This window comes from Syngnathus typhle, linkage group LG8 (assembly GCF_033458585.1).
Source record: "Syngnathus typhle isolate RoL2023-S1 ecotype Sweden linkage group LG8, RoL_Styp_1.0, whole genome shotgun sequence".
Taxonomy (NCBI): Eukaryota; Metazoa; Chordata; class Actinopteri; order Syngnathiformes; family Syngnathidae; genus Syngnathus; species Syngnathus typhle.
In genome coordinates this window covers 14,264,099-14,291,818 of record NC_083745.1, presented here as the reverse complement: position 1 = coordinate 14,291,818, position 27,720 = coordinate 14,264,099, and the positions used below count along the sequence as shown (strand labels likewise).

At 45.0% G+C, this 27,720-nt stretch overlaps 1 protein-coding gene and 1 long non-coding RNA gene across 11 annotated transcripts in view; both read right to left on the bottom strand.

Moving 5' to 3' along the window:
* The window catches only part of LOC133158452 (uncharacterized), a 32,794-nt gene extending 6,378 nt beyond the window's left edge, over positions 1-26,416 (bottom strand). Inside the window, exon 1 of the long non-coding RNA XR_009715217.1 lies at positions 26,170-26,416. This is a non-coding gene — a long non-coding RNA (uncharacterized LOC133158452). The remainder of the gene's footprint in view (positions 1-26,169) is intronic.
* Positions 1-27,720, bottom strand: part of LOC133158450 (pro-neuregulin-3, membrane-bound isoform) — a 153,463-nt gene that overhangs the window by 87,425 nt on the left and 38,318 nt on the right. The gene's annotated exons all lie outside the window — the stretch shown is intronic.

Below are 27,720 nucleotides of genomic sequence, written 5' to 3'. Positions count from 1 at the left end.
AGGAACATGCCGGAGGTTTGTTTGGTTTAAAGCTCAGCGTCCGCTGCCACGGCCGGAAAACTGCTGCCTGTGGAGCACAAACGGCCGCAGATAATTAGAGCTTACTTCAGAGTATGCACACGGAACAGCAAAACTGTTTACGCTGCAAGTCCTGCGGTGTTATTTAAGATGAATGGGATCTCCTCTTTGTCCAAAACACGGGTGGGGCGGTGCACATTTCCTACCGTCATTAGTGAATGCGGCGCAGGCATACGCGCTGCAGTCACTAATCGTCTCATGTCGGCCTGCCTGCAGCTTAGTCTTCCACCTCTCATCTGTCGCAGACGCGGGCAGCAATGGATCCCTGATTAGTTGTCTGGGGGTGTGATGGTGTTACTAATCTCTTTTGTTTTTCACATGCGCAAAGCATTCGACTCCTGAGAGAGCAGATAAACCGGTGAGAAAATTGATGCACGCGACGCTGGCGTGCATGTGCGGTGTATGTCAGGATATTCCAGGATGTCGTTCCGATACTTTACAGTCGGGCATTTTGAGTCAAGAGGCAGATTGCTGCATCTGTGTGCACGTCGCCGTGAAGCAAGGATTGTGCTGTCGTATGGAGGCGCTCGGCATAAATACTATTAATTATCCGCCCATTTTGACCTATTGAAAACTTAATTCGGCAATTGCTACTTTTGAGTTTTTAGTGACATGGACAAGAGTAACCTTGGAATTTTTTCAATGAAATCACCTGCTTTCCCCGTTGTGCCGTGACATGAATTGTTCACCTATGTTTGTCAACAAGGAGCTTGAGGCCTTTTGTGTTCCGACAAGCTAACGTGATGTCTCAACAAGTTGTTGCTTCAAAAGAAGCCGATGCCGTTGTTTACAAACGAGTCCTCAAGTTCTGTGCAATACAAAAAAATCACAATACAAAGGTTTGGTTTCACGGCCAAACCGATGCCGCGTGATTATTTAGCGAGCATAAATAATTGCAAGAACGAGTGTAGTGCTGAAGATGAGCTTTGAGGGGGTGCAGATCCGGAAAACAGTTGGTGGCATTTCATCCTCCTGCTGAGTGAGTCACATCCAAACAAAATGTTTGTCCCCAATGCACACACAAGCATGCCTAGCATCTGTCCATGATCAGTCACAATCTCAGACCAAAATTGGTTACTCGCTTCACTTTTCCATAGTGAAGGATCCGTGATGTTTACCAATAATGTATTCATGTGAAACCCATCCATCCATCCATCCATTTTCTGTACCACTTAGTCCCCACGGGGGTCGCGGGCGTGCTGGAGCCTATCCCACCCGTCATCGGGCAGTAGGCGGGGGACACGGAATCGCAGCCAATTTGCCAGCCAATCGCAGGGCACACATACAACCATAGGCACTCGCACTCACACCTAGGGACAATTTGGAGTGCTCAATCGGCCTACCAAGCATGTCTTTGGGATGTGGGAGGAAACCGGAGTGCCCGGAGAAAACCCACGCGGGCCCGGGGAGAACATGCAAACTCCACACAGGGAGGGCCGGAGGTGGAATCGAACCCGCACCCTCCTAACTGTGAGGCGGACGTGCTACCCAGTGCCCCACCGAGCCGCCTCATGTGAAACCATCGTTTGAAAATGGTAAATATATCTGAAGGGATGCTCAGAAGCTCAACTTTTCCAGAGCAGATAAAGTGGCGTCAGACGGAGAAATAAAACACATTAGAGAAACTGTGACACCTTCGAATTTCACCAGGCTACTGGCACTTGCAAAAATTGGTGGCTCTTCCGGCATCTCAATTCTCATCAGAACACTCAGCTGGAAAAACAACCCCCCCACAAAATATCAATAACATGCAGTTAAATAATAATTTTAAAACCATCTCCGGCAGTGCTAACTGAACATACTTGACTGTATTGTTCTGAATGTGTGATTTATCAGTAAAGGAGCAGGACTGCCAATCTTCACAATCATTCCGCCCTTCACATTTTCCCCCTAACGAGCTATCCGTCATTCCTGATTGAATTTCTTAATTTGGATCTCAAAAGTACTTTTCTTTTTGGTGGGAGTCAAAACCCTCAGCGGGGGGCTTTGAGTGCTCCACTGACAGCAATGAGCCACCAGGGAGAAACACTCTCTGACTGGCCCCTCGGTGCTTAATTGACCTTTCAGCTCCCCTAACAGCCACATGGCTGTGTGTGTACTTGATGTCACAAAGATCGGTTTTACACTGCAGCCTCTATCATGTTTTAGATGAGCGGTAGTTTTTTCTTGCCACACCAACAGCAACTCTGCGTACGACTCTGAGGTCTACATGAATTTGAATTGTGTCCTGTGACTGTGTCTCCTGTGACTTGCTGCTGTGGATTCACTGGAAATACCTTAGACCAGGGGTGTCAAACTCATTTTTGTTACATAGTTAATATTTCCCTCATGGGGCCATTATTGACTTTGTATCTCATACTACTAATATATAATACAATATAAGACATACATAATAAAAATAATACTTATTATCACATACACACAACAGAATTTCGTGAAAAAAAAAAATCGACAATTTTTAAAATTATTTTGAAATTTTTGCAATATCTCACTGTTATTAAAAGGGAACACAATTTAGTTTTGGTATTTTAACAAGAAACTTTGAGTTGACACACATGATTTGACATTGCAGGCCACATCTATCACGTGTCCACTCCTCGGTAGCGCCGATCGCCACACGGAGTGGAGCTTATCGTCGCCTTCTCCTTGCTAGCCACGTGTCACATTGCGTGTTTTGTTGTCATGGTGTCCGTTTGCATCCCTGTCCCGCGTCTGTGCTCTCGGCCGATCCCATAATCATTGTAATCACCATCACCTGCCCCTCCCCTGCCCAGGGAGAATGGGATAAAAAGGACGATCTGACAAGGAGTGACACGCGGACAGGGCTTAAATACAAGACACCTGGAGTCAGATCATTTGGTTTGTTAAGCTGAAGCAGTGGGATCACCGGCAAGACCGAAGACTGTGATGATTCAGTTGAATCAGCTGACTGTCCCGTGCAAGCAGAATCACTGCAGACGCTGTAGGCAGAGAAGATTTGTTTCGCTCACACGAGTTAACCAACTCATGGCCGAAATGAAACAACACTTGACTTGCTGGCAAGCTTTTGTTATCAGGAGACATTTTTTCTTCTGCAATATGTTCTTCACGCAAGGTTCTGCTACGTCAAATTCATTTTGTTTTTACGTACCGTATTTTCCAGACTATAATCAAAGTTTTTTTCATAGTTGGGCCGGGGGTGGGATTTATACTCTGGAGCGATTTATGCGTGAAATTATTAACACATCATTATATAATTTCACGTTATTTTCACACTGAACCACAAGACGGCACTCTAGGCCTGTGTGTCAGGATTCAGAAAGGCTGGATTAATTGGAACTGCAACTGACGATGAGTCTGAAGTAAACGACGTAGAAAAGGAAGCGCCACATCTTCTAAAAAGTGACACAGAGGATGAAGATTTCATTGGATTTAGTGATTTGGAGTGACAATGATGGTTTGGTAAACTTGTTAGCATGTTATTTATGCTGTAGTTATCTGAATAACTCTTAAAATGTTACGTTAGGCAAATTCTCAGTTCGTGTTTATGTGTCATGTAACGTTGGCATACCACATTATTTAGCCTGTTGCCTCTATTCTATTCTATTTTAAATTGCCATTGAAGATGACATGTCTGTTCTTGGTGTTGGATTTTATCAAATAAACATTGTAGTTGACCCAGTTTGCTGGTTCTTCCACACTAGTAATTACCGGGTTGATTAGCAGTGCTTTTCCCCCTAGTAGTCAGCATGTGGGAGGTCAGCGAATACAGACGCACATACACACGCACGAGCGCACACACACGTAGCGCAAAATGCTTCCTCACAGAGAGCTGTGAGCATATTGAGCAGGAAGAACAAGTTTCTCTTGAGCAATTTTAGTGGTGTTTTTCTTTTGCCTCTTTTGAATGAATAAATGATCCAAAGCCCGACCAAAGCGCTTCTGCTGCCGGTTGTTGCTGTTTGTGGGCCGGCTCGCAGCCCCCTTGGGCCAAAAACACCCTCCAAGCGCACTGAACCCAGCGACGCACTCGGCTCCCACCACGACGCGCATTGCATCGGCCCTCACCATAACTCCCAAGGACATCTGGAGTTTGCAAGCATGGGACACCTTGAAAACCATTTCCATACCGTGAAACTCTCCCTATATGCGTTGTCTCATCACTAATTTACCATTTTATCCCCCAGTGGACTTCATCGGCAAAATACCATTTGAAGCAGAAAGAAGATTGCTTTGTTTGTTTGTTTGTTTGTTTACCCATCCATCCATCCATCCATCCTTCCTTCCTTCCTTCCTTCCTTCCTTCCTTCCTTCCTTCCTTCCTTCCTTCCTTCCTTCCTTCCTTCCTTCCTTCCTTCCTTCCTTCCTTCCTTCCTTCCTTCCTTCCTTCCTTCCTTCCTTCCTTCCTTCCTTCCTTCCTTCCTTCCTTCCTTCCTTCCTTCCTTCCTTCCTTCCATCCATCTCCCCCCACAGTGTATACGTATCTCTCTTCCTCAGGGCATTTCAATTCAATGACTTGAGAAAGAAATGACCGGGATGAATGAGAAGATCCACAACCAATTTTGGGGCCACAGTTTGGTACACGTTCAGTGCATTTTTTTTTTTTTCATGAAGAAAATCTTTGTTTTTCTCTTTCAACATTGTCATGTTTGGCTTGTCACCCAAAAATTATTTTGATGTGTATTTCCAATTAACCATTATTTAAACAATTATTTCGAATTCTTCTAATCAGAGGAGGAAAATAGAAGCATGAAACAAATGAGAAGTAAGTACACATATTTTGACTTCAATCTTGCATGCCGGTGACTCTAAATTGTTTCTGTCTGCAGTGTTTGCCATATTCGCACCTCCGCCGCCTCCGCGCTCGGCAGGCGTCGTGCTACAGTTTGACGGGAAAATGCGAGACGGCAATTTATAATTATTGTTCCGAGAAGCCTCCAGCAGACGTAGGAAATGATAAGACCATAAACTCTGCCACTGTCTGGATCTGCAGTTTCCATGACATTTTCCATCACGTGTCCCCGTAGAGGCGGACACGGTTTTCAGTCGTGTTTCAACAATCATGAGCGCTCATCAAAGCCCGGACCAATCTGCTGTTGTTAACCTTCACTAATGTGTAGCACTTGCTAAAAGAACATATACCTTCGACTACCCCGAACGAGGACGGCCCGGCGCAATGTCTGCTAACTCATTTGTAAGCTCTGCCAAGGGCGGGGCTCCTTTGTATGAATAACGCTTCAAAATGTTGCTGTTTCTTGACACTGGCAGCTTTTTTTGCCAGAAGTTCAGAATTGTCGTTTGGCACCGGGGTCAGTCAAGCCTTTTCTGTTGCTAGTCCGAAGCAGTTAAGATGCACCTCTGCTTCCACACATTCATCCTAGCGAGTGGCCTTGCAGCCGATCGTTGGCTTGGCCTTTAAAAGCAACATCAACCCGTGGCGGATGGAATTGGCTGGCCAATTAGCATGCGGCACGGGTAGCGCTGCACCTGTGCGGACCTCCGGCTCGGACAGCCCCCCTCCTCCCACGTTAACGCGCCAGTGTTTTTAATGCGGCCTGCTTTTTATGAGTCATTGTGGAGTAGCTAAGGCCGCTGTTATTTCAATAAAAAGAAGCAATTTCACACGAGCAATGGCGACTTCTTCAGTGTAATCGGCTTAAGCGACGCCTGAAAGGAGCCGGTTGACATCTGCCGTCGATGGCGGCTGATGTCAGCCGCTGATTAAACTGAGGAGCTTTTGAAGAAAAACAAATTCAATCGAGTCAACCCTCCCCGGTTGCAATTCACACGTATGTGACATACGACAGTGCCTTGATTCAGGAGCGGCCAATTTCGGACTATTTTGGAAGACGTATCATGACTTAGTTCCAGCATTCTGGGATGAGAAGTCAATCGTCTAAGGCAGGGATGCAAAACTCCAGGCCTCGGGGGCCGCAGTCCTACTTGTTTTCCAAGTTTCCCTAGTCCAGGATCATTATCACGCTCCTGCAGAACGTGAGGATGAATTGATTATTTGAATCAGGTGTGTTTAACAAGGGAAATTTGGAAAACATGTTGGAACGCGCCCCCCAAAGACTGGAGTCTGATACCCCTGGTCTAAAATAATCAGTCCAGTTGTGATCAGCTCAAATCCCTGAGAATGATTAGTGCATATTTACCGTCTTTAAAATGTGCAGCGCACAACAAATTGGCTTGATTGAAAATGCCTCAATTTAAGAGAATAAAATTCCCAGTACTTGTGGTGTACTGGTTGGGCACTTCTTCCCTGAAAGGTGTTCCCCTGGACCAAAAAAGTTTAAGAAGGTCGTGTTCCACGGGATATATAAGCCACTGCTTATATATTCCTGACTATTTCCTGGAGTCTATTAGAGGGACATGAGTTATTCAGGTGGACCTTTTGATTGAAGCTGCTTCTGTCTTCCCTCGGCCGCTTACTCTTTCACCTCCTCGACCCGGACGGCGCCTCACAGTTTCTGATTGGACGTGACAGATTAGATCCAATTCAGCTTGGCCGGCTGCTGACGAGAGAAAGGTTCTGACCCGGCGCAAACCGCTGATGAGAGAAGCTTTGGGTCGCAACTTCTCATCCGTTATGGATCGTGGGGGTCGAGGGAGGGGAGTGGTCAGGATGGGCCGGCAGGCACCAGGTGCACGTGCTTCATGACGTTCAAGATCTTCAAGATGGCGTACTACGGCAAAGGCACCTTTTCCAAGCTAGTCAACAAGTTGGGTGTATCGAGTGCCTGCCCCCCACATTTGGCTGGAGACTATCGCAACTGAACATGTTTTTTTTCTATCATTCACCCTCTGAATTGTCTATTGTCATCTTCTGTCCAACCAAACATCCATCTGCTTGATACATCGTTCAGTATCACTTCTACATTCATTCTCATCTGTCGTCCACCGGCTCAATTCATCCATCCATTCCCGATGCAGCCAAATGAGAACCTTTCTTCTATCCACAAAAAGGCGGCCGACGTGCGGCGCCGCTCAGCGATTTCCGTCTTACTATTCCGCTCACGTCCACGCAGCTGTTTTCCGCACGGCGAAAGGCGTTTAGAGCAGCGCCAACGCTGCGTAACGAGACGCTTTAAGTGCTATCAGGTCCGTGTCAAGCTCGGGCGTCCGGGGGATGTTCCACTTTATAGCGGCAAAGTCTGCTGCCAAGTGGCCAACAAGGAGCGTGAATGATGGAGCATGGAGCTGGGCCAGCGACAAGCCAAAAGTATCTACATTCACCCCTCCTTATTACAACTTAAGCAAAAGTTACAAGCTACAACGCAGCTACAAGCTACGCTACAAGCTACGCCGAAAACTGCAAGCTACAAGCCACAAAGCTACAGAACAGAAAACAACATCATGCCTGGAGATAGACACACAGGTCGACCTTGGAAACGAGTAACCTCCTCACGACCAGCATTGACGGTCCTACAGAAATGTGTTCAGCTGTGGCTGAACCACATCTAGCCAAGCCTGTAACTAACTGCCTTGTAGCCACGATAATAAGAAGAAGATTACAGTGTGAACTGCTTTGCAAATGGCCACCTTCTGTTGTTGGCGCTCTTGGCCGTGGAGTAACCCCAAAAAGGTTGACGTCTGAAATACTCTCGATTGATCGTCAGCAATTAGTCTGTCTCGTTTTAATCTGAGTGCGGAGTCAACCAGGGAGCGGAGGAGCAAGTGTACCTTTTCAGCAGATTCCTCGTTCAGCATTGCCATGTCCTTTATGGCAGTGGTCCCCAACCACCGGACCGCGGACCGGTCCGTGGATCACTTGGTACCGGGCCGCCAAGCCGCACAGAAAAAAAAAAAATTATCGACGATCAATTAATTCAGGTCAAGACACTCGTCCCGGTCATGTGACATGTTTCCCCAGTCGAGCCCGCAAAGCTAATATGTGGCGACAGGCTAACTAACCAGGCAATGAAGCATTCAAAACTGCTTCAACACATGGAGACCAAGCATCCTCCAATAAAAGACAAACCTTAATCACTTCGGGTGTCATTGTTGCCGATTACGTCTAGATGGGACCGGCTCGTTTCTGAGAAACAAACTCAGTGCTCCCACTAATTCAACGTAATGGTGAGTTTTATTTTTGTCATTTGTACTTGTACTTGATGGATAAAATATTAAAAACACACACAATTTGTTAACAAAATGAAGTAAAAATGAAAAATACCTGAAACTACATCTTAATATCATATTTGGATTAAATGTTCCTACATTTCTTAAATTTGCCCATATTTCTTAAATTTATTTGTATCTGATTATGGGATGTCCTGTGGCGGCAATATTCTGTGTCACCAACTGTGTGTGTGTGTGCGTGCGTGTGTGTGCGTGTGTGAAAGACACTGGCAAATTAGATGTCTGCTCAATGCCACTTTGGCAAAATATCTTTGTGAAACAGGCCAGTGAGAATCCTGGTTTGCCCAGTCCATCACATCTTTTGACTTTTGAAAGTCTGCGGCACCGTGGCCATAAAACACCACCCCAGCCTCTTATAGGAAAAGGAGTGAAAGTTGCAAAAAAGCATCACTTGAGCCGTGCATGCAAACTTGTCACCTTAATGCTAACTAAAGCTTGCGCTAGTAGATAAGACGTGGCCCTTAATGATCCAATTCCAAATGTGAAGCCAGAAAGCACTCAAGCGTGGAATTCTCTTCAGCCTCCACAATGAAGCGTGTCTTTTGTGCACAAAGATGGAGGTGCAACTTCATTTCGATGCAGGTTCAGCCTACACGCTTTACTTGCTAGCTCTTTTTATGGCGCATATCTTGCTCGTCACACTGACCACAGGCAGCTGTCCGGAAACACAATCCATTTGGATCAGCCTTCCCACTGCGGCCCTCCTGGGGAACAAAGATTGGACCCTTTAAAAGCTTATAGCTTTTCTTTTTCTCTTCAACGCCAACAAATACTGCCGTTAATAAAAGCAAACACACAGAAATTGCTCAAAAGCTTTTCTATTAAGCCCATTATTTTGGCTGTTTGACATGTGGAATCATTCTCTCTGTTTGGTTTTCTTGATGCCAGTCTTGTCTCTACTGTGATAAAGTGTTGCATTTTAAGGGTTAGGAAGGCACAATGGTTGTATTGGCTTCACATTTGTGTATATTTGTTTGTCCAAGTTGGAGAGACGAGCGAGGTCTGCTCTGAGCCACGAGAGCAAGGCGGTTCAGCTGAGGATAAACACGCTATCTTTAATCTTTAATTTAATTTGTAGCAACTTTTTCAGATGACTCACCCCCACATCATTTCACTCCAAGAACCTGAACTTATTCTGGCATACAACACCTCCTGTGGCGAATCTTTATTTACACAACTTTTTTTAGAATAGCTGGAATTCTTCCCCGAGCAAAACTAACTTTGCAGGGAGTACCAGACATTATATTAGCATCCGTCAGTTAGTGACGTTAGCCTCACAGCTTTGCTTTTGTTGTGGCACTGTTTTAATTGAAAGATGAAGCCAATTCCAGTCTATGTTACTAGTGAAGCAATGAAAAATGAAGCCCTAAGTAAATCATCTTGTACATTATGTTGCGTTTACGATTGTTACGAAGTTAACAGTTCAGCGTTGCTTCGGTTGCATGTTCACAACCGTCAGTTTTCACAAAGAACAATATTACTACTGTCAACAAAGATTGCTAAAGGTACTAACGATGCAGAATTGTATTCGTTTTCATTATTTCAGCTAGTTTTCTTTTCATTTATTGTCAGTGGTCTATGATCCATCCAATTTACTCTCAGTTCCAACCTTTGAGAAACACTTTTAGATTTACTGACAACCGAGGCTCCACGCCGGGGATGCAGTGGGCCATCAGATCCACTTTTGATTGACTCCTGGCCATGCGACTGTTTTTCCTCACCACAACTTTCACTTTGCCGGCAGCGCAACGCAGAGGATTAGTTTCACTGCATGTTGCACAGACTGGTAATAATACATGAGTGTGTGCGTGCGTGTGTGCGTGCACTGACTGCACTCACAGGTTTTTGTTTCCTGCGCAATGCTGGAGTCATTCATTATGTAGCGTGCCTGTTAGCGTCGCCGCGGATGCGAACGCTGAGAAGACGGCCGGCGTAGGTTCCGCCGGGGCGGTAACGTAATGCGGCACGGAATCACACTAAACTTTGACAACCAAAAAGACAGAAAACTGGGTTGGAATAACAAAAGGTAACAGAGCAGGCAGACACAATTTGCTAACCCACAGATTGGATGAAGAATTTGTCACGTCCTCTACTACCACAGAGGAAGAGGTGTGTGTGTGTGTTTGTTGGTTGACGAAGCAGCCTGTGCTGGCCTGAGGTCCAATTAAGCGTAGACACGGTGACACTTCGCTAAAGTCTCAAGTTAATGGAAGCATGCTGACACCTTCGATTGGGGAAAGAGAGTTGGTCCAGATAAAGACTTCCTCTAGCCCGCTCAGAGATAGGATGGATAAAGCCAAGCCTGAGAGCGCCAAACAGGCATTAAAGGGGCGATGTCATGTCTTTCATGTCTTTGTAGTCTGTGATCAGTGTTAAGATAGAGTAAGTCACGTGACTAGAATCAGGAAGTAAGCGAATGTTTCGCCACAGTGTTGAAAGAGAACACTGCTTGCTCTATTCTCTCCTTCAGTTCGGCAAAACTACTACCTACATTTTGCGTTATACAAGGCATCGTTGGTATGTATGTATCTTTGTTTAAGTTATTATGGATCGAAATAGATCTTTTGAGTTTTGAAATGATAGTTTTCTGTGATATTACGCGAGAGGATAAAAGCATGATTGAGATTTCATATCGATTTAATTCATTTTGTTCGTATGACTGATTATACAATGTGGTTTGTATTCTTCCAGTTTCACCCTTTCCCTTGATATTAAACCTGGAGTCAACCTTCAACCTGGCCTTCAGAGTCTTGATGAGTGAAAGTGGTTGAGCTTACTGTCTTCGGATATTCAACGTATTTGGAGGGCAGGATAGTGAAACAACGTCTTCATCGCAGAAGATAACAAAGTTAAACGCCAAACTCAGACTATGGATGGACAAAAAGAACAGTCACTGAAGTCTAGATCTTACAAATCATGTTCTACAAAAGCGTCCTCTGGCAATGTTGCTGCCATGGCCCGCGCCAAAGCCCAGGCAGCTAAAGTAGTCCTTTCCTTCACAGATAAAGAAATGATTCTGAAAATGCAAAATGCACAATTAGAGGCACGCATGGAGATGGAAAAGGCACAATTAGTGGCACGCATGGAGAAGCTATCATTAGAGAAAAACGTGGCTGCGGCTGAGGCCAAAGCAGAGGCTCTAGAAGCAGCGGCTAGCATCAACGGTAGTGAGCGAGGTAACAGGAAGATTCAACTCGATGAGAACCATCATCATCATCGTCGGTTTAAAGTCCGCTTTCCAGGCTCCGCTGGGTTGGACTGGGTTCTCGATATGGCTGTCTTCCACCGGGAACGGTCCATGGCCATCTCGTGGTTGATGCCGAGTGCCTTCATGTCGCCTGCCACGGTCATCTGCCAGGTCTTTTTAGGTCGGCCACTGGGTCTTGTTCCCTCTACGTTATACGACATAACTTTCTTCACCCAGTCGTTCTCGTCCTTCCTCCCTACATGTCCGTACCATCGCAGTCTGCCTCTCCTCACCACATCCACTATGGCCTCCACTCCCATCTTCTTTCTCAGCTCTGACTGGTCTTTTCCTCCCTCATTGACACACCACACATCCAGAACGGACCAGAGAATATCTCGCTCAGCAGTCCAAGGAGCATTCAACCGCTGCGCGGGAAGAATACGCTCCTACTGAAACTGACCCGCTAAACATATTATCCAACCCGCCTCCGCACCTTCTCACTCAGAACGACACTAACCAGCTATACACAGACCCCCCAGTGCCGCCACCCGACTCTCCCAGGATGAACCTGTTCAGCTATGTACTCAGCTAACCTTGGCATCACAACCATTTTCTCAAGACAAGCCTGGACAGCGATTCACAGAGCCAACAATGGCACCACATCTACACTCTCTCGACGAGGCAAGATGGCTAGACGTAGAGTCTGCATCAGCACCTTATCTTCCCCCGCAAGGTGACGATTCATATCTAAGTGCAAATATTGTGCCAGGGAACTCCATTACAGTTCCACGGCCCATATCAGAGTATGGTCCGATGCCAACCTCTCCTATACACCAGCAAACAGACTACCAGCTCATTGGGCACCACAACATGCCCCTATCACATCTCTTATTACAAGAGATACACAGGGCCATCAGGGTACATATACAGCTACACCCAGATACCGGGGTCCATCACGTCCTACTGCGCCCAACTACACACCCCAAAGCAACCAGCACGACCAATCAGGTATCAACAACGTTGTCAGATATTTCGTCCGTTGCGAGCTGGTCACTACAAGTATGACTCAATTCAACGACGAGCCTGCAAGCTACAAGCCTCTCACATGGGCGGTTTGTGGGAGAGGATAATTGGAGTAGCACAAAAGATCCTGGACTCAATGTTCCTCCAGCTTGGAACTTCGAGACTCAGACACAAAGCACTCTCTACACTGATGGCGGAGATCGTTGCGATCATCAACACCAGACCTCTGATTCCAGTGTCTACTGACCCAGACGATCCTTTCATTCTTACTCCAACAACCCTCCTCACCCAGAAGGTGAGTGTACCTTCAGCCCCAGTCGGTGACTGGATCAAAGACCACAAGTCCCAGTGGCGCCAAGTCCAACATCTGGCCCAAACGTTCTGGGATAGATGGAAGAAGCATACCTCACATCACTTCAGCCGCGACAGAAGTGGCAGGTTCCCACCCCAGACATCCAGCCTGGGAGCATTGTCCTTCTCAAAGACGATCAGCTAGTGAGAATCGAGTGGCCTCTGGGACTGATTACTCAGGTCTTCCCTAGCAACGATGGCATGGTATGTAAAGTCGAGGTCAAGGTCTCCAAGACGGGCGGGACAAAACTGTACCAGCGTCCGGTCTCCGAGACGGTCCTCCTACTTGCCCCTGATAAGAAACAGTAAGAACTGTATAATGGACCTTTAAGGTTGTGGCAAAATGCCAGACGGGGAGTGTTAAGATAGGGTAGGTCATGTGACTAGAATCAGGAAGTATGCGCATGTTTCAGCACAGTGTTGAAAGAGAACGCTGCTTGTTCTATTCTCTCCTGCAGTTCGGCAAAACTACTACCTACATTTTGTGTTATACAAGGCATCGTCGGTATGTATCTTTGTTTAAGTTATTATGGATCGAAATAGATCTTTTGAGTTTTGAAATGATAGTTTTCTGTGATGTTCGACGATAGGATAAAAGCATGATTGAGGAGATTTCATATCGATTTAATCCATTTAGTTTGTATGACAGATTATACAATGTGGTTTGTATTCTGCCAGTTTCACCCTTTCTCTTGTTATTAAACCTGGAGTCAACCTTCAACCTGGCCTTCAGAGTCTTGATGAGTGAAAGTGGTTAAGCTTACTGTCTTCGGATATTCAACACATTTGGAGGGCTTTAAAGGGGCGATATTATGGAAAAGTCACGTTTGTACTGAGTTGTGCAGTGAAACGTGTGATTCCAGGTCTGCATCAGCTTTTTATGAGCTGATAGCGTTGAGGCAACCAAGGAGCTTCATCAGCTCACAGCAGGGCCAAAGAAGCAGACAGGATATTTTCCCTCTTGCAATTTTTTATCTTCTCACATCTTCTATTTGTGGATTCTGCGAAGAACTATTATGGTTCTCTCACTTGTCTCACTTCTTCTCACTTCCCGGCCTTCTACTTGGGGGGGGGGGGGGGGGTTCCTGTGGCGCTCTCCTCCAGGCCCTCGCTCACCTCGTTCCCCGCGATGCACTCCCTCTTTGTCAACTCGCCAAATTACTGGGCGAACCGTGGGGAATTGTCCTTGAGGACGACTCCCAACCTTTGTCGCCGCGTAACCTCTACGCTGACGGTTTGCAAGGGCCGCCTGCCACTGTTTGTGCGTGTGGGATTTTTTTGCCTCCGAGAATGGATGCAAAATAATTCATTTTGGCTGCTGAGTGTGAGAGTGCATCCCTTCCTGTTCTTCCTTCTTTTTTTACTCCATCGTCATCCCTCGCCAGTGCAAAAACCAAAACAACAAAACAAAACAGAGCAGTCCAGTTGCAATGAATTCTTGTCCTGAGATTGAATTAAGCAAGGATGGATGAGAATATTATTTATGCCATGATTTCAAGTCTTGCTTGGTTACATTTGAGTGAGGCCATCCTTGCTCCTTTTTCCACGTGGCTCCACAAATTTGACTTGGGTTGAAGTAAAGCGCAGGGGCGAGGCCTGGTTGGACGAATGACAGGCTTTGATACACGCACACGCGTGTGCTGCGACATGCGAATGAGCCGGACAAATCAGTGTAGCCACACACACGCTTCAGTAGCGACACCGGCCGAGCAACATCATCGCCACCATCATCTTCGTCACACTGGCTGAACACACTACAAGAGCAAATATTGCTCAGAGGAGGGAGGCCAGCGTAGTGCAAAATCAAGCTCGCACACACACCCACGAACACACGCGTGCAGACTAACCGACAAGGCGAGAAGCACCTCATTGGACACGCTCAGAAATTGTGACAAAAAGGAGAAGAGAATCAGGCAGTAAGAAACTTTGGAAAATACATTTGCATAATCTCTTCCTTTCAAGAGTGCGGCAATAATAAGCTGCACCGCTATCTGCCGCTAAAGCCTCGATGTGTGCGCGTGTGTGCGTGCGCGAGGCTCAGTGCTGCTAAGTTTCATGTTCAAGCTGTTTACTTGACCAGCAGATGCAGGATAACGACAACGCTGCAGCAACACTGCTAGACACCGTTTCATCTTTGTGATGCGGACTCTGCACCAGTCTGTCATAGTAAAGAAGAAGCTGAGTCCAAAGACAAGACTAAGCTGTCTAATTACTGGCCGGCCAACCTACGTTCCCCGCCTACTGTCACAAGCTACGGGTGGCGACCTAAAGAACGCATATGAGCGGCCTAAATGAGATTCCTCCGCAGGGTGTCTGGGAGGGTGAGAAGCTTGCTCATCTGCGAGGGATTCAGAGTCTGGAGCCAGATGAGGTGGCTGGGGCATGTGATAAGGTTGCGTCCGAGAATCCCCTCCCTGGTGAGGTATTCTGGGCACGTCTTGCTGGACGGAGGCCCCGGGGACAACTCCGGACACACTGGAGAGACTATGTGCCTCGGCTGGCCTGAGAACGCCTCGCGGCTGGGGAGAGCCAAGTCTGGGCTTCTCCGGTGCAGCTGCTGCACCCGTGACCCAACTCCAGTAATAACTCCGGAAGAGAATGGATGGATGGATGTTCAAAAAATAAGTTAGCGCTGATCTAATCCGCAAGGAGTGAACATGATAACGAGTGATAACTGTACATTCTAAAAACTCGAAAACCTGGAACTAATTACATTTAGTGTTAATAACACTTGGTTAAATAATATACAGGGTCCGGCAAAATGATTTGACACATTTGTAGGTTTAATAAAATGCAAATAAATTAAAGCAAGAAAATTCTTTTTTTATTGTTTTGTTTTGTTTCGTTTCATTTTCGTTTTGAATAATGTTATTTTGGTCTTATCGCTGCCACATTTTCTGGAGTTCTGGCGGTGCGAGGTCGGCCTGTCAATGCTGATCTGAAGTTAGTAACCCATAACAAGATTGTGTTTCGAGCAGGTACGGGATCATGTCTACCAAGTCTGAAGCGCAAACGTAACGCTTGTTGTATTGCAGTTACAGATTCGTTCTTGATAATCGTTTCCACAATAAAAGCGGGATGCTCACTGGTCCACTTCATGTTAGCAACTGAAACGAAATAAAATAACATTATTCGAAAACGAAACAAAAATAAAATGAAACAAAACAAAATAAAACGGCATGATATGTACTTTCGAAAATTAAAAAAACTTTTTTTTTCTTTATTTGCATTTTATTAAACCTACAAATGTGTCAGATAACTTTGCTGGACGCTGTATGTGTCAAATAATATGAGACGTGGTCGCAGAATAGTAGCTGTGGCTAATGCAGGGATGGGCAAACTACGGCCCACGGGCCACATCCGGCCCACGGGACCGTTTAATCCGGCCCGCCAACCCTGAATAAATTGTATTATTAAACATTTTCTTTTGGTCATTTTTCCTGCAATGACTGCGTTTCCCCAGTAGATGGGGAACCGCTTGCCTGTGCATTTACTACCGGAAGCCGTGTCAGAAAGCTCGGTGCACACTCACAAGTGCGTGTACGTACTCAGTAGTACGGACATGGCGCACTCGCGCTCTATTTGTAGCAGTGCCGAATTTAGAGCGTGGGCTGTGACGACAGCATTCTTGTAATTCGCGCGCTGAGCTTTCAGATACAGTTTTACGCTAAAGCCACCCGCAAACCTTCCCCTGGAATCCTTCCATTAAAATGAGTCGCCCAAGGAAAAGCAAGGTGGACACTGAGTGCCGAGTGTTTAAAAAAGAGTGACCAATTTGGCTCGACGTGACGTTCAACCACATGAACATCAACATCAACCCGTCACAGATCTAGGTAAACGGACCAACACCTCGGATCTCTCCTAAGAATTGCCACAACAAATTTTACTCCAGACTATGACGCACTAGCAAAAAAAAGGGAGACCAACATCAGTGTTCCCACTGAAAATGAAGGGGAGGCTCTCAAGTTTGTTGTATAAAAATGCATTTTGAATATGATTTGTACAAATCATGTACAAATGATTTGTTTGCCGTTTGATGTGATCTCATAAGATAAACATCTTTCATTAATCCAGTGCTTCTCAATTATTTCCTGTGACGCCCCCCCCTAGGAAGAAGAAAACATTTTGCGCCCCCCCCCATGTTATTAACATTAAAGGAAAAACAAAAAATAAATAAAAAAGAAAGATCAACTTACAATAAAGAATAACTTTATTAATAACAGTGTTTTTTAGTCTGTAACAGAACAGATTCAAAGTGCTGCTGTAGAGCAAATACTCTTCCAGTGATCCCGCCACCCCCACCTACTGCAGTGGATGTGTAATTACCCTTTAATCTAATACAGCCAAAAGAAAAACATGTTCCCGCGCCCCCCTTGGTATCGCACTACGCCCCCCCAGGGGGGCCCGCCCCACTATTTGAGAAGCACTGCATTAATCTGACCTGCAGGCACTGAAGTGATGTAGACTGTTATTCATAATAACAGTGTCGTATTTTATGAGAATCACTGATAGCAGTTTTTTAGTGATTTTTTTTTTTTAATGCTGTTAATAAATGCATTTGTTTTCAAAAAACATTTTTTGAATATCCATGCTTTACTACCTACTAAAGGCCAAAACCTTTTATGCAATGACCTTTACAGGTCGTTTATATTACTTCAAACAAACACGACATCCATCTGCTCCTGGTTCGGCCCTCCGGTCCAAATTTAGAACCAAGTTCGGCCCGCAAGTCAAAAGGTTTACCCACCCCTGGGCTAATGGCTGCTTGTTCACGTTGTTAATTTTGATTAGGAAGAATTTTGTGTGCAATTCTCAAATTAACTTTGTTTACTGCTTTGTAACACGCACGCAGCACGCACACACGCACACACACACATCCACTCACACACACTGTGTACGATGAAAATACATGTCCTCGCCATCTGTGACACTGATTCTCTAAGTGCAGCCATTACTCTACCTTGCCATATTGCTTTGTGTGTGTGTGTGCGTGTGCACGTGCGCGCGCGCGTGTGTGTGTATGAAGGTCTTGTCAAACGCTTGGAGGAGAAACCATCTTTCTTGTGTATCAATCACACCCGGACTGACTATAGGGAGAACCGAGAGAATTCCCGAAGCGCCGGCCTAGGAATGGCCTGCTGGCCTGCGTCTCTCTTTTTTTCTTTTTTTTTTCTGCCGGTGCAGCGGCGCGCCTATCAGAGAGACAGGCCAGGCCACTTAGGCCACTCAGGCCAGGAGCATGTGAGGAAGGAAAGACGATTGGTTTATATCAATTAACACCCGCCCCCACAGTCCGTATCAACCACACAGAGCGCGAGTGGAGGAAGCGGTGTGTTACATATGTCAGGTTACGGCTGCTGTGGCGTGCGTAGCTAGCGAGGGGTGCATGTGAGAATAATGGACTTCGAACGTGATAAAAAGAAGAGGAAAGGTGGTGCAGAAAGGGACATAAAAGAAAGGCGCAGGAGGAGGACGCGGCCAAATCCAGAAAGCCCCACACACACATACGCACGGTGCCATTAAAAACCGTGTGTGTGCCCGCGCGTGTATGCATGCCAGTTTGCATGTGCTGTGTGCATATGTGCCGCTCCCATGCAATAGCAGGGGTGTCAAACTCATTTTTTTCCCGGGCCGCATTGTAGTCATAGCTTCTTTCGGAGGGCCATTATGACTGTCAACCCAAATAAATGTACGAGCGCTTCATATTATATACAGTAAAACCTACGAAACAAACTGACAAATAACTCGTTTTCAAATCAAACGAGTAAAAACTGGTCAAATATATAAAAAAAACGATTTTATTAAAAGTGAAGACAATTTGCAATTGTAGTAATGACACACGAATTTGATGCACAATTAGTCTTCGTGGGCCAAATAAAATGATGTGGCGGGCCGTATCTGGCCCCCGGGCCTTGAGTTTGACACCTGTGCAATAAGGTGTCCCTCTGCTGATTTATTGTTAGATTTAGTTCTAGTTGATTTTGTAAGTTGAAGAGTCATTTGTTATTCTGTTTTACGTGCACATTTCTCTAAACTTTGTAACTGGCCCTGGCTAAATTAATATTAAAGTATATGTCTATGTTGCCGATGCAAAGGTGGATATATTGCCAGTTTTGGTGCCTCAGACAGTAGGCCCAGTACTAGCTCAGAGCAGCTGACAGGTAAAGAACAGACAGTCATCTATCAATGCATGGGATTGAACAGGCTATGACTATGCATGAAACATTTGGGAAAATAAGCATATAGTATGTATTTAACCATATCATTCTTTTGATATTGATTAAATGTGTTATTGTCGATAATATAATTATTATGCTGGTAGTTCTGACACTTCCAGCAGATGAAGAGTATACTGGCAAGACAAGTCCAGGGAGCAGTGCAAGGGGAAGCCCAACTCAGGACAGACAGACAGTCAGACTCAGAGAGACCTTTTGATTATTTTGCTCACTTTCATTCTAGAGATTTTGATTTGTTTTTCCGGTACCACCCACAACAAAACCCAAAGAATGATTGTGTGCATGTGTGTGCGCAAAAATGCGTTTTGCTTGTGCCCATGCATTTAAGTGTGGGTGTGAACATGCACGTGTGGGCAAGGCCAGGGTGGCCTGGTTACATAACTGACTCCTGGCCTGAAAAAATCTCCCAGTCCGGCCCTGGTGTCAATTGTGCGCTTTGGTGCCACATACACGCACGCAAACACACACACACGCACACCCACGCACACACACACACAGACTGAGCTTAGTGTATTTGGCTGTTCATGCCAAATTGAGAAACTCTTTGATCACACATCAAACAGATAAACAACACAAACGCGTTTCCAAACACACACACACACACACACGCACACACGCACACACGCACACACACACACACACACACACACACACACACACACACACACACACACACACACACACACACACACACACACACTGGGGACGCAGGACTCGGCGTTACGGGGAATGCGGCGAGAGAGTATGTGGGAGTGGGGAGGAAAGATGCGACAGCAGATGGGACGAGAACATGACAAGTGTGTGCGCACTTGTGACTCGAGCGTTTGCGACGTCATCAGTGCAAAGCCAAGCCGTCTCTTTGCCGACTTTGCGCAAAACCAATGCGCTTTCCCGGCCGTGCTTTTGTCTTGGTTGTCATGGGAACACTTGAGATGCTCTCTGTGGCAAGCCGCAAAATCTTCTTTCGGCGATATCACACAAAAACGCGCCCTAAAATGGCATTTTTTTTTCCCAACACAAAAAACGTTATTTCTCCTGAAGCCATTGTCCGAGTTTTAAAGTTCTTGGGGCGAAATGGCCACATTCTGTATTTTTCCACACTGTCGTTTTAGGGAAATCTTGTCCTGTTTTCAAGATGTGCACTGACATTTATTGGCAGCTTTGAACCTGTTCACTTTGGGGCTCGGGTCCTTTAGAGTCTAAAGTTTAGACTTCTTTTGCGTCTCCTACCACAATAGATATGAACATTGAATTTTCTGTAGATTTTTTTTTCATTTAATTTCCAGGGGTGCTACTCAGTGACTTTCAAGGATTTATGTTCAAGCCCGTCAAAGTCCCAAAATGTTCACCAGGATACATGGCTTTGCCAAACTGGTGATTTTTGGGCTATATGGAGTCCCCCGAAAAGGCAAACGAAACTGGCTGGCCGTGTTTGTTCCTCCCGAGTCAGACTGCAGCATGATTGCCATTCTTCCATTCAGACGAGATTTGCATAATCAGCACATTTTCCCCTGCTGGGAACAAACGCGTGTGGACTCCTTGACATAATATAGGTATGAATGCACCCACACGCAAACACTCGGCAAAGCTCCCGCTATAGCGTCTTTAAGCGGGATAATATAGGCACCGGCGGCTGCTTTTTGAAAATGTCATCCCACCCGGTCTCTGGTGCGCACCCCTTTTACCCCACCAATCAAAATCCCTTTCTTCTGCCTCCTCTTCCTGATCCTCTGGCGAGTGGTGGCGATTGGCTTTTTAATTGCTTTCTGAGTCACCTTCTTTCTCCCGAGGTGCGCGAGAAGGCCACAAGGGGGAAGGGTAAAAAAAAAAAAAAAAAAAAGATACCGGAAAACTAGACAGGAAGCATGAAGTCCCTGAGGTGGTGCGATGGGGTTTACGGTAATCCCCGGTGAAGTCAACAAGTGCAAATGATAAGACCTTACCGCAAAATCCAATCTTTTTGTGGTACAATCTAACCTTCCTGAGAACAAATAAGGTTTAAATTGAGGAATACAGAATAAAATTATTTTTGAGTCAAAACACCTTCATTCTCAGCTAATATCGCCCTTTTGTCAGCCACTGTGTTTTGACAACAACATATTTACATGGGAAACGAGCCCGTCTAAGCAAAACACAGCACATGAAAATAAAATCCAATGTGTTTGATCATGTTTTTGCGTACAAATAAAACAAATACTGCGGGCGTCCGATGGAATCCTGCCATCTGTAAAAACCACAAGCTCAATTCAGAGCTCCATTCAGAGCAATAAAGCTCGCTGAGCATCAAAAAGTGTTTAGTAGGGATGGGTGATACCAATGATTTTGGAATCGATCCGATACCAAGTATTTCCTACCCAAAATACCGGATATTCGATCCGATATCGATACCGGAAGTGTAATTTCCCGCCAAAAAAGCAATTTAAATGCAGTGGCATTCTTGCTCTTGGAGAGTCATCTATTGAATTTTGTAGAAAAAAGTATTACGTCATGTACATGAATTATTAACCTTTTTAGACATTAGTGCATTAGTGGAAGATGCATATTAATAGTATAACTTTAATAAAAAGGAGCTATTCTTTACTTTTCTCTCTCTCTCTCTCTCTGTTGTTGGGAAAAAAATTTGTCTTTTAGTATAATCTAAAAAGAGACATGGTACCAACAGAGATGCAGGGCTTACCGTTTTTTTCCGTGTATAGTGCGCCCCCATGTATAGTACGCACCCCTAAAAATGGCATGCTGATGCTGGAAAAAAGCTTGTACCCATGTATAATACGCACCCAATTTTTATGAATTTTCTTTAAAAAAAAATTAAATTTTTTTTTTTTGTTTTTAAGTCCCAATGATCGTCACACACGCAGGGAGGCAATGGGTCCCATTTTTATAGTCTTTGGTATGGTCTTAACTAGGCTGGATGTAATTTTTTTTGTTGGCGTTGATTTCTCCGACTGCCCATAAACGCACCACCGCGCTCCGTGCGCGCACGGGACAGCAAACGAGCAGGTGATCGAGCAAGCGTCTGATACGAGAGCATTGCGGTCGCATGGAGCGTGTTTGAAGTGAACAGCAGAGACGAAAGGAACAAGGCAAAGTGTTGTGAAATAAAATATTACCTGTAATACGGATTTAGGTAGAGAACTGAACTCTCACTCTTTATATAGCTGACGTGTCTTGCGCATCCGTTCTGCGCATCTGTAATGGCGGCCTCCGTATGATATCCGGTTTGCGTGTGTGCGCGTGTGTGCGCGTGTGTGCGAGAGAGAGCGAAAGAGAGCGCAAGAGAGAACTCTCAACCGTAGCACGCCGCCGACCGCCCAACTGCACCGCGCTGGTAGCATTATTGTGACAGAGCCGTCGCTGAAATTTAGAAGATATTTTTAAAGTCCTGATGTACTTTCTAAAATTTAAGTGGACCTCAGTGCGCACTGCGCAGGGAGCTTAATTTGGTGCGGTCGCGCAACCGCAGCGCGCCGGGCGCTCACTGTCGCATTGCTTAAAGAGCGCCTTTGTGTTTTAGGATGAACAGCAGAGACCAAAGGAACAAGGCAAAGTGTTGTGAAATAAAATTTTACCTGTAATACGCATTTTGTTATTTGCTGATTGAAACTGCTAATTAAACTGTGAATTGAAACTAATAGGAAGAAAACAACTCTCGCTCTTAATATAGCTGACGTGTCTTGCGCATCTGTTCTGCGCATCTGTAATGGCGGCCTCCGTATGACGTCCGGTCCGCGATGGAGATTAAAAACAAACAATATTTGACAATAACACACCCTCAAGGATTGCACCATCGCATCAAACGATGTGTCGTCAATTATGTATTTTACTGACTAAGTGTGTTGGCCAGGATGGCTGAATGCGATGCGCGATTGACAACAAACAAGAAGAAAGGTGAGTTTTATTTCGGGGGAGATTTGTCATGTCTCGTCCCCAGTTTTGCTATGTGTCTAGGTTGCCATAGTTTCTGTTCGCGTCGCCCCTCTCTTCCTGTGTCACCTCAATCGATGTAACGTGTTTTGTATCTAAGTCCTGTCTGCCCCTCGCTCACCGTTGGATCATTGCATGTGTTACTGTCATTCTGTTCCTGTCTTTGGTAATGTCACCCTGTCTTTTTGTTCCACGACTTTGTCGGTCAGTCCTGTTGTTGGTTTTGTTGTACCATGACTTTCTTTAAAAAAGAAAAAAAAAAAAAAAAAAAAAATTAAATTTTTTTTTTCTTTGTACCCATGTATAATACGCACCCCAGATTTTAGGACAATAAATTAGGTAAATTTCGCGCACTATACACGGAAAAAAACGGTAATCGTCATGAGCAGCAAAACTATCAATTTGTAAAGCCACTGGAGACTTACATTTAATATTGTAATACTTTAGTGTTGTTTATAGGAAGTGGAGTTACAAATAAAACGTATGGCGTTCGACCACAAATTGAAAAGGGGAAAACTTTATTTATAAATGACTGACTAAAGCGTAGTAATTATTGCTTCAAATAGCACATCAACCACAAATGCTTACGATTTTTGGTTAGCACCTGATACCTGGATATGTCTTGCCTTTCTGAAACGCTGCTTCTAGGGTACTTTGGTACCTTAGCCTCGGTGTGGCTGCAGGGTTTTCCGTCGCTGCCTTCAACTGCAGCTCTTCATGAACCGTGGGGTGAATTTTGCTTAAATGTTTTGTCAAGTTTGTGGCGTTGCCACAATATTTAATTGTTTTGTGACATATTTCACATTTTGCCTCGTTGTTATTAAGTAAAATATAATATCCCCAAACCAGACTTCTCTTGCGTTCGGACTGCGCCGCCGCCGTGGCCATGCTTGTTTGTTTGGATTGGAACGGGGGGCGGAGGAGGAGGGCTTGGCTTGTGAGAAAAAGGGGCGGGAGCAGAGCAGAGCAGGACACGGCGGTGCAGCAGGCGGAAGGAAAAGTAGTGCTAGCATGAGTGCAAGTCGTCAAATTGGAGCAGAAAAAAATGAGGAAAAATATAATTAAATAATTGTAAGTATCGATATTTTAGCTAGGGAGATCGATACTCAAAAATGAGCAGCCTGGATCGATATATCGATATTTTGGTATCGATCCGCCCATCCCTAGTGTTTAGTGCAGTGGTCACCAAACTACCGCCCGCGGGCCGGATACGGCCCACGGGACCGTTTAATCCGGCCCGCCAACCCTGAACAAATTGTATTTCCGTGTATAGTGCGCAAATTTAATGAATTTATTGTCCTAAAATCTGGGGTGCGCATTATACATGGGTACAAAAAAAAAATAATTTTTTTTTTTTTAGAAAACAAAACCAACAACAGGACTGACCGACAAAGTCGTGGAACAAAAAGACAGGGTGACATTACCAAAGACAGGAACAGAAAGCAAACAGACATCATGACAGTAACACATGCAATGATCCGACAGTGAGCGAGGGGCAGACAGGACTTAAATACAAAACACGTTACATCGATTGAGGTGACACAGGAAGAGAGGGGCGACGCGAACAGAAACTATGGCAACCTAGACACATAGCAATACTGGGGACGAGACGTGACAAATGTCCCTCGAAATGAAACTTGAAATCACCAAGTTTTGGTTTCCAAGGGTGTTTTTATTCCTCTTCAACGTCTCTCCCATACAGAGCCGCCTTTTTCACGTCCGCACGCCTCTTTCCCGTGCGCGCACGGAGCGCGGTGGTGCGTTTATGGGCAGTCGGAGAAATCAACGCCAACAAAAAAAATTACATCCAGCCTAGTTAAGACCATACCAAAGACTATAAAAATGGGACCCATTGCCTCCCTATGATCATTGCGACTTAAAAAAAAAAAAAAAAAATGAAAAAATTCATAAAAAAAAATTCATAAAAATTGGGTGCGTATTATACATGGGTACAGGCTTTTTTCCAGCATCAGCATGCCATTTTTAGGGTGCGTATTATACATGGGGGCGCACTATACACGGAAAAAAACAGTATTAAACTTTTTTTTGGGGTCATTTTGCCTGCAATGACTGCGTTTCCCCAGTAGATGGGGAAGCGCTCGCCTGCGCATTTATTACCGGAATCCGTGTCAGAAAGCTCAGTGCACACTCACAAGTGGGTGTACGTACTCAGTAGTACGTACATGGCGCACTCGCGCTCTATTTGTATCAGTCCCGAATTTAGAGCGTGGGCTGTGACGACAGCATTCTTGTAATTCGCGCGCTGAGCTTTCAGATGCAGTTTTGCGCTAAAGCCCCCCACAAACCTTCCCCAGACTATGACGCACTAACAAACTTTAACAAAAAAGACAGTGGTGTCTACAAGACTACTGGAACCTACAAAAGGATTATAAGTAAGGAACACAAGAACTTTAAGAGACTGCTCATATGTGTCAGAGAGATTCTGCTCTGACAACTGAGCTGAACTTTAATCTGTTAAGATTGTCCATGGCACAACAGAAAGTTAATGTTCCATGGCTTTTTTTTCTATGAAGAACCCAGAGAGAGTTATTTAGTTATTATTTATTTCCTGTTTTTTCTGTGAAGAACTCAGAAAGGGTTATTTAGTTATTATTTATTTCATTAATAGTGTTATTATTTGTTTCCTGACTTTTTTTCTGTAAAGAACCTGGAAAGGGTTATTAAATAACCGTTATTTGTTTATGTGTGGCTTTCTGGAAAACAATAATTTTTTTAAGCTCCCCTACGATCGTCACACTTTTTCTGTTACAAACTGACACCGGCCCCCCATCAGAGAAGGGAAAAGTTACGTGGCCCTCACAGGAAAAAGTTTGGGGACCCCTGGTTTAGTGCATGAGTACCTTGGGTTTGGAACCATTTGAAAAAGAGAGCTAGAAAGTACAACAACACAAAAGCAGATGAAGCAAAAACGTGGAGGAAGTCAGACGGCTGCCCGTTCGCACATGACTCTTGAGAAAGCCTTTTGTTTAAATATCACGTGGCGCATGCAAAGCGATAAACACATTTCAGTGAGTCTCAGACACAAGACGCTCAAATCAACTCAACCGTATTTATGGAGCACTTATAAAACAACCACAGTGCTCCACATGAGATTGAACATAAATCCGAAAACTCAATGAGAAGAAGGAAATCATGCCGCCAGCTGCTACCACTACAACTTTCCTTTTCCAAGAGCCATTACATAGTTTTCAACGCACATCGAGAAGGAGCGCTTCCCATTTATACCTTTCTTTCTCGCTTAACTTGACTTCATTTCGCCGCCAGCTCTCGTCTGGGATGCGTTCTTGCCGAAGGGACGCTGATCGGTTCCTTTCCATGTTGAGCCGGCTCTCTTTGAGCTTGGCGCATTCGCGCTAATTTTTGCCTCTAAATAATAGATCACAGCTAAAGCAGGGTAAATGTGCAGACCGCTTAGTGTGACACTAAAAGAACAACAGGTGAAAATTGCATAAGACGGGCTTTTGTCAACGGAATGTCGATCGACAGGCGCGCATTGATATTTGTAAACGTCACGGCTGACATGCGGTAGATAGGTGAAAATGCGCTAACGCAACAGAAAATGGTACAAAAGAAGAAAGTTGTAAAATGTTCTTGACTGAGGTCAGCATCTCAGCTTCTATTGCCTCTTTCATTTTCATACAATCTTACAGGCAAAGGAGGCGTCACACATTGGATTGGTTAAATCCAACTCAGTAATAACCACTCGTTCATTATTCAACAGTAAAAAATTGAAACGGTTAATTTCACTGATATTTTTGAAGCTAACGAGAAGTAGTTTACAATTCATGCTCATTTTTTAAAAGTGCCATCATTTCTAATTAAATACAATGCAATATTCAGGTTTGTTCCTCCTCTGTGATGCACCAAGTAAACATACGCACACTGCTCATTAGCCGAGTAACGAGCTCAAAGGTGTAAAGTTTTAGCTGTTAATAAGAAAGCAACGCTCTCAAATGTTTCAACATGGCCTGCTGCCAGACAAACTTGAAATCTTGAATTTATGATGTCATTACTTAATAAAGAGTGTGAGTGGCAGGTGCAGCCCCAAAACGAGCCATTCAGAAAGTTCGGGAGCCAGCCGCAAAGATTCAGATGGACATTCTGAAGCATGATGAACATCACAGAGAATTTGGCATCATCCAGGAACATCCGGAATCATCCAGAAAGACCTCCAAACAACCCAGAAGGATCAAGAGCCATCCAAGGCCATCTACAATTATTAAAAGTTATTCTGCAGGATTCTGAAGGCTCATTCCGTGTCCCAAATAATGTTGCGGGGAAGGAAAGAATGTTCTGGAAGGAAGCAATGGCGACCACACACGCTGGTTGCCAGCAAATAAACTGAACCTTATCTCCTCTCCTCCATGTGACGCCTTTCAGCCTTCGCCAAAGACGCGCACGCACACATAAGGGTCCATGTTTGAAGCGCAATCAAACAAACAGGAAGTAAGATTGATCCTCTGCAATTATTGTTGACTACACTTGAACATGCTTTAGTGCACACGTTATTCCATTGAGCTTCGCTTTTGTTTCTCACCTTAGACCGCTTCTGATCTGCCCGCCGGTTTCAATGCACAATGATGGCAGCATTTCGGCTTCTGGAGATAACGTGGAGCAAATCCCCCTCTGCCTCGTCACTCTTTCTTCTAACATCACTTGCTTCATTCATGCCGCGTTTTTTCCCGATATAGACCTCCACAGAAAGACGAGTAATGACATATTTCAGTGCCAAGGGGATACGCCGAGCCAGCACAACACAACACAACGCTTTGCAGA